A 16530-nucleotide genomic window follows, 5' to 3' on the forward strand; every position below is an offset into this window, starting at 1 on the left:
TGCGCACAGTTCCACGGCAACATTGCCGCGTGGGTTCCCCTGGCCTGGGAGCATCGGTCGGAGGGAGATAACGGGTCCCTTGAGCACCAGAAGGCAGCGTACACCACGTGCCCGCCGCCTAGAGCCTTCGAAATTCGCCAGCGTGTCGGGTTCTCCAGCCGAGGCCCTAGGACTAGGTGAGAGCCCCGAAGAGCCCGTCTGCCCTGCGGGGGACGCGGACCATTGAGCCACAGGTGTCGGGGCCTGAGAGAAGTCTTCGCCTGAGGCTGTCTCTGCGCGTAGAAAGCAATCCCCAGTGCACGACCCACGTGTCGCCGTGGACACCCGTGCGTACCTGAGCAACGCGAAACGGAATCCGGCCCCGGGGGCCGGGGGCCGGGCGCGGGGTCGGGGGGCGGCGGCGACCCGGGAGTGTTTGCGTACAGAATTATTATTCCCTGGGGGCCGTGGTCACATCCTCCGCCCAGGAAGAAAGCGGGCTGGGGCCGAGAGAGTCGCGTCCAGAGGGTCCCCGCGGATCCGTAATGCGGGCCGGGGCCGAAGCGAGGCCGTGACCTCCGCTGGGTGAGCGGTGTAGGTGGCGCGCCCTCCGGGGGCGAAGGAGCCCGGCTAGTACCACCCGGAAGCAAGCGGTTCCATTTAACCCCGGATCCTGGGGTCGCGACCTTCACCCCTGTCCCTAGCAGGTCACAGCCAGTGCGGACACTCCGCAGACCTAGGTGGCGGCGTCCCTGCAATGCGCGGCCCTTCCCCTTCCCCTTGGATTCCCATCGCCCGGCGCGCAGAGGTCCCGCGCCAGTGGGGGAGGAGGAGGGAGACCCGGAAGATGCGATGTCTCGGGGAAAGGAAGGCGTCGGGACGCGGAGTATGCATCTCTGCCCCCCACCCCGGCTCCCGCGCGCCCTTGCCCTCGCTCCCCAGCCGGTCGAGGGTCGCCGTCCCATCTCCGCAGCAGCAGGGCCCCGGCGCCCAGCCCGCGATCAGCCCGAGGCAGGCCCCGCCGGGGCCGACAGGGACGACGCGCGCCAAAAGGCGGCGGGAAGGAGGCGGGGCGGAGCGTGCCCCGGGACCCCGACTCGGACGCGGCCAGCTGGGGGGGCGGAGCGCCGGGCGGCAACCTTGACCCCAGCCTGGCCCCGCCGCCCAGCGCTCCTCCTGCCAACGGCTGAGCGGCCCGCGCTGCCTTCCCGCCGGCCGGCTACGGAAGGCGCTAACGCCCGCGGCCACCCCTCCCCGCGGCGCCTCCCCTCCCCGCGCCCATATAACCCGCCTCGGCGGCCCGCGCCCGCCCTGCCTCCCCGCCCGCGCCCGCGCCCGCGCCCGCCCAGCTGCACCCGCCTCTCGGCCCGCGCCTGCCTTGCGCCCCCGAAGGGGTTACGCGGCGAAGCCGGGGCGGGCTAGGGCATAGATTCCTGGGGCTCCGACGGCACCAGGTAGGCAGCGCGGGGACCGGGCGCGAGGGGCTTGGGCGCGGTTGGGCTCCGCCGGCGGGGCCTGAGCTCAGGGCAGCCGGCGCACGGGCTCGCGGCTCCGAAGCTGGGAGGCGGTGAGAGGAGACCGTGTGCACGAACTCGAGAGAGGGTGACATGAGGGCTACCCCGAGTCCGACCAGCTCCTGGGACGGGGCACGTGGGGTGGCGGGGAGCCCGGGTCGGAGTCCAGCCGGCCAGGACATGCGGCGTCCTGCCAGCAGTGCGGCGGCCTTTGGGGCCTGGAGCAGCCTCCCTGGGATTCCCGGAGGGCCTGCCTGGGGTTAACCCCTCTCCACCTCCGCTTCAAGGGGACGTGGAGAATGCGACCTCGGGGAGAGGCTCGTTCGGGGGTGCAGGCACCTGTTGCTGACGAGCCCCTCCCTGCCGGCCCCCACTCCCTCTGTACCTGCGAGGGCTGTTACCGATCCGGAGGCGTTAGCCGCCCCACTCCTCACAAGGCTGAGTGAAACCCAGGTCTTCCCCTGGACCCGGAGAACTGGGCATGACCCCTAAGCTGGTCCCAGGAGCCAGGTTCCAGAGCGGCATCTCTTGGTGGCCCTGAGTTGGCCCGGGTGCCCCACCTGTCTGTCTCCTGAGTCTGTTCCAGCTGGGGAGAGGATGGGTCAGAATGTGGTCCCTGGGCCGCCGGCCTGGCCAGAGATGACACCTCTTTCCTGGATCCCTTCTCTCTGTTCCTCCTTGCCTGGCTCTCACTCTCCTTTTAGGCCTTGGGCTGCGGGGTGCGGGGGTAGTTATTATTACCTTCTTACTCAGCTTGTATTTTTGTCTGGTCCCTAAGTGGATTTGCACAAAGTATGCACGTGTCTGCATGAATACCTGGGTGACAGGTAGACCATTGTCAATCAGCAAGGGGCTGGGGTGGGGGTGGGCGGGGGAAGTGTGCTGTTCATCTCTGACCAGAGGTCATTTGGTCCAAGTATACTGTGGCCTGTTTATTAAATACTGGACATTTGGGAGCCATTAGCTGAGTGGTTTTCTTTTGTTTTGTTTGCTGATGTTGTTGCTGTTTACTTGTTTTAACCTTAGTAATTAGCTTTGGGGGGAAATGCATTGTATACCAAAAATCCAGCACCCATCTTTCGATTTACTCAATAAAAGTGAAAGAAGAATTGTATTGAGAACGTAAAGACAGTATTTAAAAACTTGCAACGAATGAATGTATGGATTATGCATGTGATTTTAAAAATAAGATAAAAAGTTGGGCGGGTAGCAGAAGCTGCCAGGGTGTCAGCAGGAGGCTACCAGAGGAATGGCCACAGAAAGCTCAGCCCTGTCTCGAAGTCCTGGTGAAGGTTCTGGAGAACAGGGTAACTGTCTCCAAATTCCACAGGGCAGCCCCATGGAAGGGCCAGTATGGTGCCGTGGTTAATTGTGTAGGTGTGGAGGTCAGAATGTTAGGGTTCAAATCCCTTCTTTGCCACTTACAAGTCAGGGACCTTGAGCAAGTTACCTAACCACTCCAAGCCTCAGTTTACCCATTTGTAAAAAAGGGCAGTAATAGCCCCTGCCTCAGAAGATTGGGAGAACAGTAACCAAGATGCCATATCTAAAGTGCTTAGAATGATGCCTGGCACCCACAGGTGGGCCCCATAGTGCCGGCTGTTGATGCTGCACCAGAGACTGGAGAACCAGAAGTCCTTGGCGAGGTGGAGGGCATAGTTCCCTAGTAGCCAACAGGTCTCCCCTGGGAGCGGGTGGGGGGGAACGGAACGGCTGGCAGTGAGGCAGGAATCTGCCTGTGGTTTGGGTGGACGCTGATGGCCTCTGTCAGGGGTACTGCAGCAAGGATGCCTCCTTTAGTAGTTATTTATAGGGTATGCCCTACCCACATCCACAAGTGAGATGCAAACGACACAGCCAAGATGGCGAGGAAAAGGAGAGACTGAGAATTTGGGGACAGGACCTGGCGGAGGTCCTGCCTGTAGCCGAGGACGGCATTCACCCCAGGATTCTGACCCCAAAAGGGAAATCATTTCTTTGGTGGCTGAAAGGAAGCTGCATGTTCATCTAACTGGGAGACAGCTTCCGGTCACCAAATTCAAGGGGAATTTATCCTCCAGAGACTTGTATAAAAGATACCACACACACGTTGAACTTTGGGTTTGTGAAAAAAACTCCAAAAAACAAAACCCAGAAACATTCTTCAATTGTGTGTTTCTTCTATCCAGCCCCCATAAAAGGGAAGGGCACATCTTTATTTTCCAATTTGGGCGTTTCTGTGGGAGTGCTGAGTCAACGTTTTAAAACTAGTCATTTTCTGATGATTTAGTTTCACACAGCAAAAAGGAAAAAAGAAACTGAGAGGTGTGGTCCCTTGTCACCCTGACCATGTTTCTGTCTGGATAGTAAAGGCCTAACTACGATGGGGATTTTTGTCCCCAGGGCACTGTGTGACAATTTACCCCTGCAAATTGCTGTCAGGTGATCCCATGTCCTGCCCAGATTTCTAGAACATGGAAAACACATCTGGAACTAGCAGCATCCATTTGTGTGTAACCAGAACATACAATGTCTTTTCTTTTTTTAATTTGCCTTAAGTAGGTTACATAGGACGCCTGGACAATCGTTTCTCTGTGTGGAACGCAGAGGAAAATTGATTCTGTACCAGAAAATCTCCCTCTGCTCGTCGGGGTTCAAGTTAAAGACAGTTTTCACTGAAGCCGGCTCTGAGAGTCTGCACCAGTGGGCATAAACTTTCCATCTGTCCCCACCCTTCGTGTCCGCTCTCTGGCTGGGGTATTCCTTTGCAGACCAGACATTTGCTCCTCAAAAGTGCTTTCTTTTCCTGGAGATGCTCCCCCGAATCAGAGACCCAAAGAGAACAAAACTTCTTCCCAACGGAATCACTGATATTTTCAGTGTGCGTGGTAGCTGCTACTGACATCTCAAAATTTCGTTTGTGCTTGTCACTGAGTTGAAGCGAGTCGCCAGATGTGCCACCTGAAGCCCCATCATCACCATTTCACAAATGTGCTTTTACTTTATTTTTATTTTTATTTTGGCTGAGCCACACGGCTTGTGGAATCTTAGTTCCCCGACCAGGGAACTGCGCCCTCGGCAGTGAAAGTACCGAGTCCTAACCACTGCACCGCCAGGGAATTCCCCCAAATTCGCTTTTAAATATCATCATAACTGTGTTAGTTTCCTGGGGCTGCCATAGCAGATGACCACGAACTAGGGGGATTAAAACAATTTAAAAAAAAACATTCTCTCAGGGTCTGGAGTCCAGAAGCCCCAAATCCAGGTGCGGGCAGGGCTAGTTCCCTCTGGAGGCTCTGAGGTGGAATCCGTCTTCGTCTCACTCCCAGCTTCCTGGGCTTGTAGATGCATCACCCCAATCCCTGCCTCCATGTTCACATGGCCTTCTCTCTATGTCTGTGTCTCCCCTTTTCTGCCTCTGATAAGGACACTTGTCATTGGATTTAGGGCCCACGCTAATCCAGGGTGATCCCATCTTGAGATCTTTATCTTATACATCTGCAAAGGCCCTAATTTCTAAGGCTCTGGGTAGACATATCTTTTGGGGGGGGTTGCCATTCAACCCACAAGCATAACCATAATTCAGTGTAATTGGTTTCCTTTGTAATTTTTTTTTTTGACCTGTGCCGCGTGGCTCGTGGGATCTCAGTTCCCTGGCCAGGGATCGAACCCGGGCCACCCACTAGGCCACCAGGGAACTCCCTGAAATATTCTTCTGAGAAGCAGTCCTAAGCCTTCGGGCTGCCCAGGGGCCAGGACACAAAAGGTGAGGAAGCGTTCTAAGCCACGTCCCTCTTTGCTCAAAGAGGCACAAGGGACACCCCAGTCTGTTCCAAGCACAGCCAAGGGTGCAGGGGCCGCTCCCCGAGCTTACGGGCTCTTCCCATGCCGCCCCTCCCCACACATCTACAGCCCCTGTGCCCTGGAAAGCAGGCTTCAAACCCCAGCACCCCCTCTCCTCGGGGACTGCGTGGGTCACCGCAGCCCCCGGGGTAGGGAGGGAGAACAGACACACACACAGCGGCTTTGGGCCATCGGTGCCAGAGAGGTGCTTAGAGGTGGGCAGGAGGACGGGGGTGGGGGGGGTGGGGATTGGGGAGGCGCCTCGGAGGGAACCGGACCCAGGAGAGAGGTCAAGCGGCCGGGAGGTCTCTGCTAGGCTCGGAGAGAGGAGATGGGGGCCCCGAGGGCAGGTCTCAGGGCCGTGGACGTTTCGGGCGGCACCAGAGGGTCGGTGGCTGGGACACTCTGTGGACCTTGGACTTGGAATCAGGTCTCCCAAAGAGTGAGCCCCGGAACGGACCTGGGAGCTGGAGAGGCGGGGCCCCCGGAAGGAGAACCCTGCTTCAGCCCCGCCCGCCTCTTCTGTTCTCCCGTCCGTGTTTTGGGTCCGAGGATGAGTTATAACCATGACAGTAGACATTCATATGTGCCCCCTCTGATATACATGCATCTGGGTGTTCACCCCACTTGCAGATGTGAAGCTGAAAAGCTCGGATCAAGTGACTAAATCGGATGCAGGGGTTGGTCTGGCCGCCCATCCCCGGCACGCCTGGGACAGAGGGCGCAGCGGGCAGGGCCCTGTGCTGGTAGTCCAGATAGCAGTCCAGAGCAGGCCTGGCTGCTCCACGCCTCCGTCAAGTCCCCAGGCTCTTCACACAGTGGGGTGGGGCACACACCTGCCTGCTCGCTGTAGGAGCCCGAGCCGGGGCTCCCCTGAGCCGCCCGTGGGAACACACCTGATAGCCCAGGAGGGCAGACACAAGGTGCCCAGGGAAGGCTGGTCCAGCCCCTCCGTCCCCAACAGGCAGGCACAGAGCACCTGGGCATCACCCATCCTGCCTCTCACCAGCCTGGGTGCAGGGCCCTGGGCGGCAGGGCTGGGCTGGGTGCCCAGGGGTCCCTCCTTTGTGGTCCTGCTCGGGGTGGCTGCACGTGGGACGGACCTGTCCGTGGTGTGTCCCCGCCCAGCGCCAGCCAGCAGGTCACTCCCTGAGGCCCTGGGTGCCTGTGGGGAGGGGGCGGGGGCTCTAATTGCTCACCTGCTGCTCCGAGGTGCCAGGCCCTGTGGGGCGGGCATCTGGGGAAGCCTCTGGCTAATTGGGCAGGTGGTTTCTCCTGGGGGCAGGGATGCCTAGGTTGGGAGAGGTCCTTCGGAGTGGACAGAGAAGGTCCCTCTCACCCCTCCTGCCTGATTTCCTGTGATTTTAGACGTGGCTTCCTGGGCTGTTTTCTCCGTCAGGGCTGAGACGCGTGAGAAAGACCCTAGGGTTTCTATTTGGCAGCCTCCCGGCCTCCGGGCTCACCTGGGCAGTGCCCATTTGCCAGACGGAGGCCGCTTCCGCATGTGTGGGGGACAGGCCAGCATGGGGACCAGGAGGGCGGCCCGGGGCCCAGTGTGTTGATGTAGGGGCGGGTGGCTTGAAGAGTGTCTGTCGGCCACGGAGAGGGGTCTCTGCAGAGCCTTTGGGCCTACAGGAGGGAAAGCTGTGCTCGCCGTTTTAGAAGCCTGTGTTTCCCAAGCAGGACACAAATAAACAAATCAAATCACCCTCTCTGCAGGAGGCTGCCCCGCACTTAGGGTCCTCGGTCATTCGCATTATGCGCAATGCAAATTTAGCACAATTCCCCACAAGACCGAAGGAGGGCCGCAGGTCATTAGTATGCAGATCAGAGGAGCCCCTAGGTATTTGCTGCGCTGTGATTTGCAAGGCCCTGTAATTAAAGGCCTCTCTCCTTTTACTCTCACCTCCTCTGCTTTCCCGCTCGGTGACAACCAACAAAACCCCCGTAATTAGGAGAGACTCCATCTTTTTTTTTCTTTCGGAGTCAGGCAAGCTGCGACTTGCTCCTGGCTTCTTAGTTTCTGATCAGGGATGCTCCTTGCCTAATTACTTGGCAGTAATGAAGGAGGAGAACACGGGCTGTGAAAGTCTCCCAGAGCCTTTAGAAAGAAGCTGCAAATTAAAAACGAGGTATTGGTAAACAGGACGCTAACTGGATTAATGTGAAAATAATGAATTCTGATAAAAATAGCCAAAGAGACAATTGGAAGTTTGAGGTCAGTGTAATTCCAAGAACACCGCCTAATCGTCATCTGGTCCATGTGATGTTTGAAAGGATGAGAATAATAGGAAGAGTCTACTCTTGACCCTGGAACATGCAGGTTGAAGAAAGTGTAAGCAAGACCCCATGTGAGTAGAGTGTGGGTAGCGCCTGCGATCCTGGCAGGCTGTCTCTTCAGAGTTTGGGGGACTCTCTGGCCAGGGTCCTTCTGAGTGGCCAGCAGAACCTCAGGTTGCCCACTTCCTCTTTCTCTCCTCTGCTGTCATTAAACCTCTTTCCATTCCGTTTCTCTCCTCCTGACGAATCCACTCTCCCTAGAAGGGATGGCAGCTGTGCCTCCAGGGACGGGAGCCGGGTCTGGGACGGACGGAGTGGGAGAGACCGGATTGGCCCTGCCTGGACCTTTTGAAATGTGTGCTACTCAACAGCATTTCATTGACCAAAAAAATCCACAGAGGTAAAAAGTGACAGAAGTCACAGCGAGCGTGGCCGACTTTGGAATCAGCCAGCCCAGATCCGCCACGTGACCCGTCAAAAGTCGGCTTTGGTCGATGAGTGGAAAATACCTTCCCCATAAGGAGAGGATGTGGCCAGCTCAGCACTCAGTGGTCCCAGGGAGGGACCCTTCTCTGGGCGTCTCGGGGTGTAGCTGGGCCCTGGGGCTTATAAAGAATTGATGTGGCCGCCCTACCTTATGGTCCAAATTAACCCTGAGCCCCTGATATTTCAGAATTCAGATTAATTTTTTTCCATTTTAGAAAAGTAACATAGTATCTGAATTGTTTGTTTTATAACACTACAAAGGGATCTGATAGAAGCGCTCCACATCGAGCTCACCCATGTTTCTGCAACGACACACACGGATGTTTACCCTAAATGGCAGCAGAGACCATGAAGAGCCTTGTGTCCGTCCGCCCAGTGGTGTCGGCCCCAGACCTAAGGAAGGGCTTTGGGTTTTCTGAGCTTTTTGGATTTCAAAGTTCAGAAAAAGGATGTGGGGCTTCCCTGGTGGCGCAGTGGTTGAGAGTCCGCCTGCCGATGCAGGGGACACGGGTTCGTGCCCCGGTCCGGGAAGATCCCACATGCCGCGGAGCGGCTGGGCCCGTGAGCCATGGCCGCTGAGCCTGCGCGTCCGGAGCCTGTGCTCCGCAACGGGAGGGGCCGCAACAGTGAGAGGTCCGCGTACCGCAAAAAAAAAAAAAAAAAAAGAAAAGGGATGTGGAGCAGGTGGAAGCAGTATTCTACAGGGGCGTTAACTCTTCATCCATCCATCCATCCATCCATCTATCACTTGTCATTCATTCCTGAGCGCCCACGGCTTACCAGGCTCTGTTCTGGGGTCTAAGAGGCCACAGCCTTGACCCTCAGTGATATCAGCTTAAAACCAAGATGCCTGCTCCTCAGAGGCCAGGCAGCGAAACGGGGAAGCAGGGCGCTGACTGTGCAAATACGCAGGGAGCTTGCTGGAGCCCAAGCCTCCCCCTGCCGAGGCCCCCTGGGAGCAAGCGGTGGCCCAGAGCGTCCTTTGCTCACGGCCACAGGTGGGGACGGGTCTTGACCACTAGGACCAGGATGGGCTGTGCCCGGAGCTGAGATGGCAGGGCCTCTGGGCAGCTTTGGGGCACCAGCTTCTCCAAGCCCGTCCTGCCAGCATTTGGAAACTAACATGGGCGGCGGGGAGAAGGTTGCAGGACACACAGCAGGTGGGTCAGAAGTTTGGTCAGACTGCTCCTGGAGTCTCCTGAGTCTGCGATGGTGGTTCAGTCCTGAAAAACAAGCGCATCCCAGGAAACACAGGAAGTGCGTTGTGCGGGACGCATCTGAAATGGGTAGTTTAGTCAGATGTTTATTTCCTAATGGTTTTTAGGCCCAGCTGTGCTGTGTGACGTTGGATAGGTTCCTCAGCCTCTCTGTGCATCAGTGTCCTCATCTGTAAAACGGAGATGGCAGTTTTTCTCCTGGGTTGACGTGATGGCTAAATGGTTCGTGTTTGTAAAATGCCGTTTCCAGTGCTCCGTGCGCGGGGAGTCACATGTCAGGTGGGGCGGCGAGGATTCACGGAGATCCGGCTACTGTCAACTTTCAGACACGTTTTGGGGAACTTATCCTTGTACGGGGAGGGGCTGCTGGGAAAGGTTGGAGCTGGAGGGAGGTGGGAGGGGTGTGGGGCGGCCTCGAACGCCCCTACCACACAGCCGCCACCCTGCAGGGAGCAGGGATTTCTGCTTAAAGGCGCAGAGCGGTTTTAGGTAACCCCGCACAGCGGGCCCCCAGGATGTGTCTTGGAATGAAAGACATTTACGGAAGGCAGAAGAATGGCCCCCCAAAGGCAGCCACATCCTGATCCCCAGAACCTGTGACTTACTTCACAGGAAAAGGGACAGGATTAAATCCAGGACTGGAGATGGGGGATGACGACCCTGGGGAATCTGGGTGGCCCAGTGTCATCACAAAGCCCCTCTAAGAGGGAGGCCCGGAGGGCTGGAGCCAGAGAGAAGATGCGATGGAGGCCGAGGGTGGAGAGATGCAGTTCAAGATGGGGGGAGGGGCCCGGAGCCGAGGAATGCAGGCGGCTTCTAGAAGCTGAAGAAGCAAAGGACATAGATGTTGTCCTGGAGTCTCCAGAAGGGACAACCCCGCCAGCACCTTGATTTCAGTCTCGTAAGACTCTCTCTTTTTGGACTCCGACTCCTGAGCCACAGAACTGTGCGAGAATAAACAGATGCCGTGTGGTCATCTGTTCTGGCTGCAATAGGGAAGTGAAACAAGCTGGTAGCGGCAAGGCTCCCGCCCTCTCCTCCTCTCCATGGTGATGAGCAGAGGCCTTGCCCTGATGCTCACACCTGGGCTGACAGTGGGTTCCAGCCTCGGCAAGGAGGAGCCTTCTAGTCGTGCCTCATGTTGGGAGAAGGGGTACGAAATACTGGTTGAACTCCTTGTTGAATGCCCCACACAGAACTGATGGCCAGAGGTCCAGCTGGGACCATCACGCGAGGGTCACCCACCCATCTTTGGTCTCTGACATCCTTGTTTCTGCTGAGGAACAGCAGGGTCTGTCACCCGTCCCAGTCCTGAGGGTGGGGCCCCAGCCTCCCGGAACTCAGGACTTTCCTGTCTCCATGGGGGAGGGGGAGGGGGAGGGGGAGGGGGAAGGGTGGGCCAGGAGGTCACCCCCCAGGAGCTCAGGATGGTGAGATGCATCCTTCTCAGCTTGAGAATGGGCAGTGGGGGCTTGGCTTCAACGAAGACCTGCCCACTGTGGCCATCAGCTGGCTGAGGGTGGCCTGACAGAGCCCGGGGTGGGGGCAGGGGGAACCTTGGCACTCCTCTGGCTTCTCTGCCTCTTTTGCCAGGACCAGGAAACACTTGCCTCCCCCCAGTATTCACTCGCTGTGTGGTCATAACGCCTCACGGCTGCATGTGTGTGTGTGACGTCCCGGAAGGGCGAGGGCCTTGGCTCCCGTGCTGGCCGTGTCTTCAGTCACTGCCTTTCTGTCCAGCCCAGGGCTGCTATTCTGCAAAGCGTCTTACACCCCAGGGGCTTCTCCTCAGACTTAATGCGGCACTAATGCCCATTCCAGGGGCCCCGGGAAATGGGGAGATCACTGCAAATGATGCTTCCCAAATTTGTGTTATATGAGACTGTATCCGTTTCCTACGGCTGCTGTAACAAATTGCCACAAACTCAGTGGCTTACAACACCACGGACTTGTTTTCCTACTGTTCTGGAGGCCAGATGGTTGAGATCAGTCTCACTGGACTGAAGTCCGGGTGCGGGCAGGGCTGGTTCCTTCCGGAGGCTCCAGGGGAGAATCTGTTTCTTGCCTTTTCTGGCTTCTAGAGGCGTCCGCGTTCCTTGGCTCGCGGCCCCGTTCTCCCTCTGCAAAGCCACAGCCCAGCACCTTCTCTCCTCCCTACCGTCCTGCCTGCCTCTGTGAGGACCCTTGCTGGTGGCCCTGGGCCCACCCAGATAACCTAGGGGCTGCCATCTCCAGGTCCTCAATCCCACCTGCAGTGTCCCCCTTACCGTGTCCACCCTGGGCTGGACTGAGCTTTCTGTGCTGCTACCCACCGTGGGGGAGGGAAGGGACGGTGTGTATGACATGGATTAGTCTCCCAAACCTGTGTCCTCCAAGTCCTTCTGGCCAGCAGTTAAAAATTGGTCCTGGAAATTCAGAATGTGGCATTGTGGCTGTGTTTTACATTGAGTTATCCGAATTTACTGTGTAGCAATTTCATGGTTGGACCTGATATCGACATAGATGGATCCTTGTCTGTTTGAAGCATCTACTGACGTACCACAGGTGAAATGATGTCATTTGTAGAGTTGGCTGTGGCTGGAGGGCAGAGTGATGTTGGGGCCAGGGGACAGGTCAGTGGATGCACTGCACCAGTCTCTCGACTGAGTGTGTTTCTGAATTGCGACAAAGAGGAGGAGGAGAAAAGCACAGACACGAGTGGAGTCGGCGGCTCCCCTCCCGGCTCCCGGGCCTCCAGCTCTGCCCCCGCCGGGCCGGGTGGGGCTGCTTCTGGGTCACTGTGCAGAGGGCGTGGCATCCCTCCAGAGCAGGGGACACAGGCCGGCCGCTGGCCCCAGGGCTCCTGGCCACGCTCCGCCCCGTCTGCCCCGAGGCTCCAGGCCGGCCACGCTGCTTCCAGGGCTCCAAAGTCATCGCCTAGGCGACAGGGACGCTGCCGCCACCGCCTGCCTAGCCAGCCACTGAGCCGAGGGCCTCCCGGCTGTCCCCCTCCTCACAGACCCTCCAGGGCCCAGGCTCCGCCAAGGTAGGCTTGGCTCGGGCTGGCCCTCCTCTTTCAGGCGCCAGTTGGGGCTCCCTGGGGCCACCCAGGGGTGCAGAGGCCCTTCCCTACTGGCTCCCACCCGGCGCTTGGAAACAGGGTGTCCTGGGGGCAGCGGTGGCAGATGGGCCAGTGCGGGGAAGCCATGCCTGTGGGTCCCCTGCTGGGACTCGGGCAAGCTGGAGAAGCCACTGCTGTGTGGCACTGCGATCTGCCCCCAGGGGGGTGCGGGGCAATTTGCATGGCCCAGGGGTGGGGGTGGGGGGTGGAACAGAAGTCAGTCCGGTGCCGCCGCCCCTTGGACCCACCGGAACTCTCTCCACTTCCTGCCAAAGAGGCCCTGCCCTGGCCGCATGGCCAGGCTTGTCCCGGCTGGAGGCCACCATTCCTCAGCCCAGTGGGGCCAGTCCAGAACGGCTTTCCCCAGCTCGCTCACCCACCGGGGGCCCCGGAGCCCGCCCTGGCCACCCTGGCCCTCACCCGGCTGCCTCCCAGGCATCACCGAGACCTGGGCAACAGGAGACGGCTCCCCGTGCTGCCTGCCGGCCACTGCAGTTCCACCTACGCGGCTGGATGCCCGGGGAGCCTCCAGGGCCACATAGTTGAGCGGAGGGGCTGGAGTGGGGGATTCACCGTGATGAAGGCAGAGTGTGTGCGTGTGCAGGTGTGTATACGTGCGTGTGCCTGCACATGTGCGTGTGCGTTGATGGTGCTGGCAGGGGGTGGGCACCAGTGGCTGGCTCAGGAAGCAGCCTCTGGAGCTTGAATGGAAAGGGGGATGAGGGTTTGACTGACAGACAACCGATAGCAGATTTCCAAACGGCCCCAGAGGTCAGACAGGAGCCGCGTTTGCACCCCAAGACACCCCGGGAATCCTGCTAGATGCTTCTGTGTAGGTCAGCCCTGCATGGTGGGTGTGACTTCCCTATTCTACGGATGAGAAGACAGAGGCCTGAACGTGCACACAGCTGGTGGGTGGCTGAAGGCGCCTGAGTCTGCAGCTGGTTGAGGGCTGAGCTCAAAAGTGCATTAACCCGATGTGGATCGGCTTGGAAGGGGGGTCCTCATCCCTTCCTGCCCCCTCTTGCATCCCTGCGGCCCATGCCCCCCACCGCCTCACCTGGACCCAGCCGAGGCGTGCCTCGCTGACCACCAGCCTCTGGGTTCGCCACGCCCACGATGTGCCCCCCGGGTGACCTTCCTCACCCAAATCCCACCGCATCCCTCTGGGAGCCGGACCCCTCTCTTCGCTCCCCGAGGCCCACAGCTGCAGGTCCAGCGCCCTTCCTGTGGCCAAGGCCTCTGGGCATCCTGTCCCCTCTCCAGCCCACCTGGCTATTCCTGCCTCCCCCTGACCCGAAGGGCCGTCAGGGCCTATCCTTGGCTGAGCTCTGCCGCATTGGTGCCCCTTTTCCGTCAGCTTGTGAAACCGAAAATGACAACTCATGTGGACCTTCATTTACCCTTGGGCTGACCCTGGGCCTCTCCACACCCCTCAGGGTGCCCTTCACACTGTGGGGGGAAAGGCTGGTTCTCTCTTCTGCCTCCCAAGAGCGGCCCCCGGAGGGCGGGGCTGCCTGGTGGGGAGGGGTTAAGTGGATCCTAACCAGAGCTGGGCTCAAATCCAGCCTTGGCCCTTCTGAGCTGAGTGGCTCTGGGCAAGCGGTCCCCTCTCTCTGTGCTTCTGTAAGAACATCTGGAACGCGGGACGCAGCAGTGCCTTTGTCTTGGGGTTACTTTGAAGACTGAAATCAAGGAACACAGAGGACTCCAGGCTGGGGCTGGCACTGCGTGAGCACACGGTAGATGCTGGGTGTTGTTATCGGAAAGAGCCCCAGGCCCAGGGGATGGGATGGGGGCACGTGGGAGATAGGGAGGCAGGGAGGCAGGCGGCACAGAGGTGGCTCTCTGGGACAGATGCTCCTGGAGTGAGTGAGGGATGGATGGACCAATGCCGTGGCAACTTGGATGAAGTCACGTCAGAGGTCAGCTGACTTCAGAACCAGAGAGGAATGGAATTCATGAGTCAAATGGAGCTCTCGGAAAAAAAAACCACGGCCCCGATGGCTGGGGCCGGGGCAGGGAGCTGAGTGGGGATGGGTAGAGAGTTCAGGAAATTAGTGCGTCCTGGGCCCATAGTGAGGACCCCAGGGTAGGAGGCAAGGAGGCTACACAGGGTGGGGACACAGCTGAGTGGGTTCCCTTCAAGGAATGTGGCAGAGTCCGGAGGAGGGTGGCCAGGTGGGGCCGATGGTTTGGGAATGACCGTGCAGGGCATGGTTGAAGGAGCACAGATGCTTGACCGGGGAAGAGAAGGTTCTGGAGGACAGAGCATGGCGCACTGGCATGTAGAGGTGGGACCCTCAAGAGGGGAGGAGGGGAGCCTTGGAGGAGACAGACGGAAACAGCAGGGGTGCCTGGCAGCCGGGTAGGTGAGAGTGTTACCAAAAGTGGGGTCCGGCTGCTCACCGCTCAAAAGCCAAAAAGAGGCCAGGCTGATGGAAAGGAAAGGTTGCTTTATTTTGGAGCAAGGGCTCCACGTCCTCCGAATGCCCCAAGGGCTGACTCCCACCCACCGCCCCCAACTGACAGCCAGGGGGTGAGAGCTTTCGTAGATGGAGGGAGGGGCTCCACGCAGAAGCAGCACAGTCAGCTCTGACGGTCACCTTGAAATTGGTCATGCGGTGGTCTGACCAGCGTCATCCCGATTGTTTTAAGTACAGTTAGTCTTTGGTTCCAGGGTCAGTTCACTCCCATTTCTATGAGGCCAGTTCTGTTTGTTTGTGTTTTTGTCTTGGCCGCACTGCACGGCATGCGGGATCTTAGCTCCCCAAATAGGGATCAAACCTGTGCCCCCTGTAGTGGAATCGCGGAGTCTTAACAACTGGACCGCCATGGAGTTCCCTGAGGCTGGTTCTCAGAATTATGACACCTTATGTCATAGCTACAGTATGTCATTGTGTAGTTGACTTCTTTCACCTGGTAGGGGGCTACAGGGGTGGGGCGTATGACCTCACCTACATCTGGCCACTGTTGGGCCATCCGCTGAGACAGAAGCGGGGAGCCTAGCTGAGAAGCTGCTGCACTTACGGGGGCGAGGGTGGGGGGCTGAGGGGATCTGGGACTAGGGTGGCCTTGTGGGTGGGAGTGCCGGATTCTAGATCCCTGTGGAGGTGGGGTTGGAGGTGGGCAGTGAGACAGAGAAGTCCAGGATGTGCCCAGCCACTCCTCTGTCCAATCCTGGCCACCCTTGGCTCTCACTTGGAACGCGCCATGGCTGAAAGCTCAGACACCTGCTCTACCGTCAAGCGTCTCTTCCTCTGCAGCCTCATGAGGCTCCCAGCCCTGCAGCTACCCGCCTCCTGGGTCCCCTTCCTGCGCCCCACGCTGGTCTGAGCCTCCCTCACCGACACCCTCACTTCTGCTGTCACTCCTCCAGGCAGGCCCCCCCCGCCACAGGTGGCTGGGTGCTGCCGTGGAAGCCTCCCCACATTGTGGCACAGGTGGGATCGCGGCATCTCTAAGCTCAGGGGCACTGTGCCAGCTACCGGCCCCAGTAGGAATCCATTATTTTGCATCTAGCGGGTGGGTTGTCTCTTACCCCTGGGTTTCTGCTGCCATGGAGTGCTGGGTCCCACTCATTCTTCTGCAGGTGCCTCGGTCTCAGAGAGACCACTGATGGGGAGGTCCCTGCAGCTGAACCAGGGACAGACCTGGCCTCTGCCCTCTGCTGCCCCTGGGACCAGGGCAGGTTTATTCTTCTTCCTCCGCTGCTACCCTGATCCTCAGTAACCACTGGTCAATTGCAACTCACTCCGTATCTCAAGCTCCTAGTCTGTGCCTGTATCAGCGCCCTGCTGAGTGCTTTGGCTTTTCCACACATCACAGGAAACAGGCTCAGAATGGGCAAGACACCAGTCCAGGGGTCACACAGCTACAGAGCAGAGTGGCAGAGGTGCAGAGCTGGGCTATGTGGATGGAGGGGGAGAGGGGGGTTGGCCGGGAGTGTGGCAGGCAGGGTGGAGCTGCAGAGCAGAAACCAAGGGACAGTAACCCTGTGTCCAAGTCTGACCTGCACATGTTGTGGGTGGAGACCGGGATGGGAGGAAAGCCATGGGCAGGTCAGCAGAGGACCGGGGGCGGGGGGGCAGGCGGTGGTGGCGGGGGGGCCGGATGTGGGTAGGGCCTCAAT

The 16530-nt window shown here is 58.8% G+C and overlaps 1 protein-coding gene across 4 annotated transcripts in view; it reads left to right on the forward strand.

Annotated features, from left to right (window-relative positions):
• The first annotated feature begins 1378 nt into the window (after positions 1–1378).
• Positions 1379–16530, forward strand: part of TP73 (tumor protein p73) — a 68448-nt gene continuing 53296 nt past the window's right edge. For 3 of the 4 annotated variants that reach the window (XM_082615602.1, XM_082615606.1, XM_082615607.1), the window contains exon 1: positions 12114–12323. The gene's annotated coding sequence lies outside the window, so the exon portion shown is untranslated. Of the gene's footprint in view, positions 1434–12113; positions 12324–16530 lie in introns of those variants that run through there. The other variant, XM_082615603.1, reaches the window with a different exon arrangement.

Source organism: Mesoplodon mirus, assembly GCF_964341445.2.
Source record: "Mesoplodon mirus genome assembly, chromosome: 3".
Classification (NCBI taxonomy): Eukaryota; Metazoa; Chordata; class Mammalia; order Artiodactyla; family Ziphiidae; genus Mesoplodon; species Mesoplodon mirus.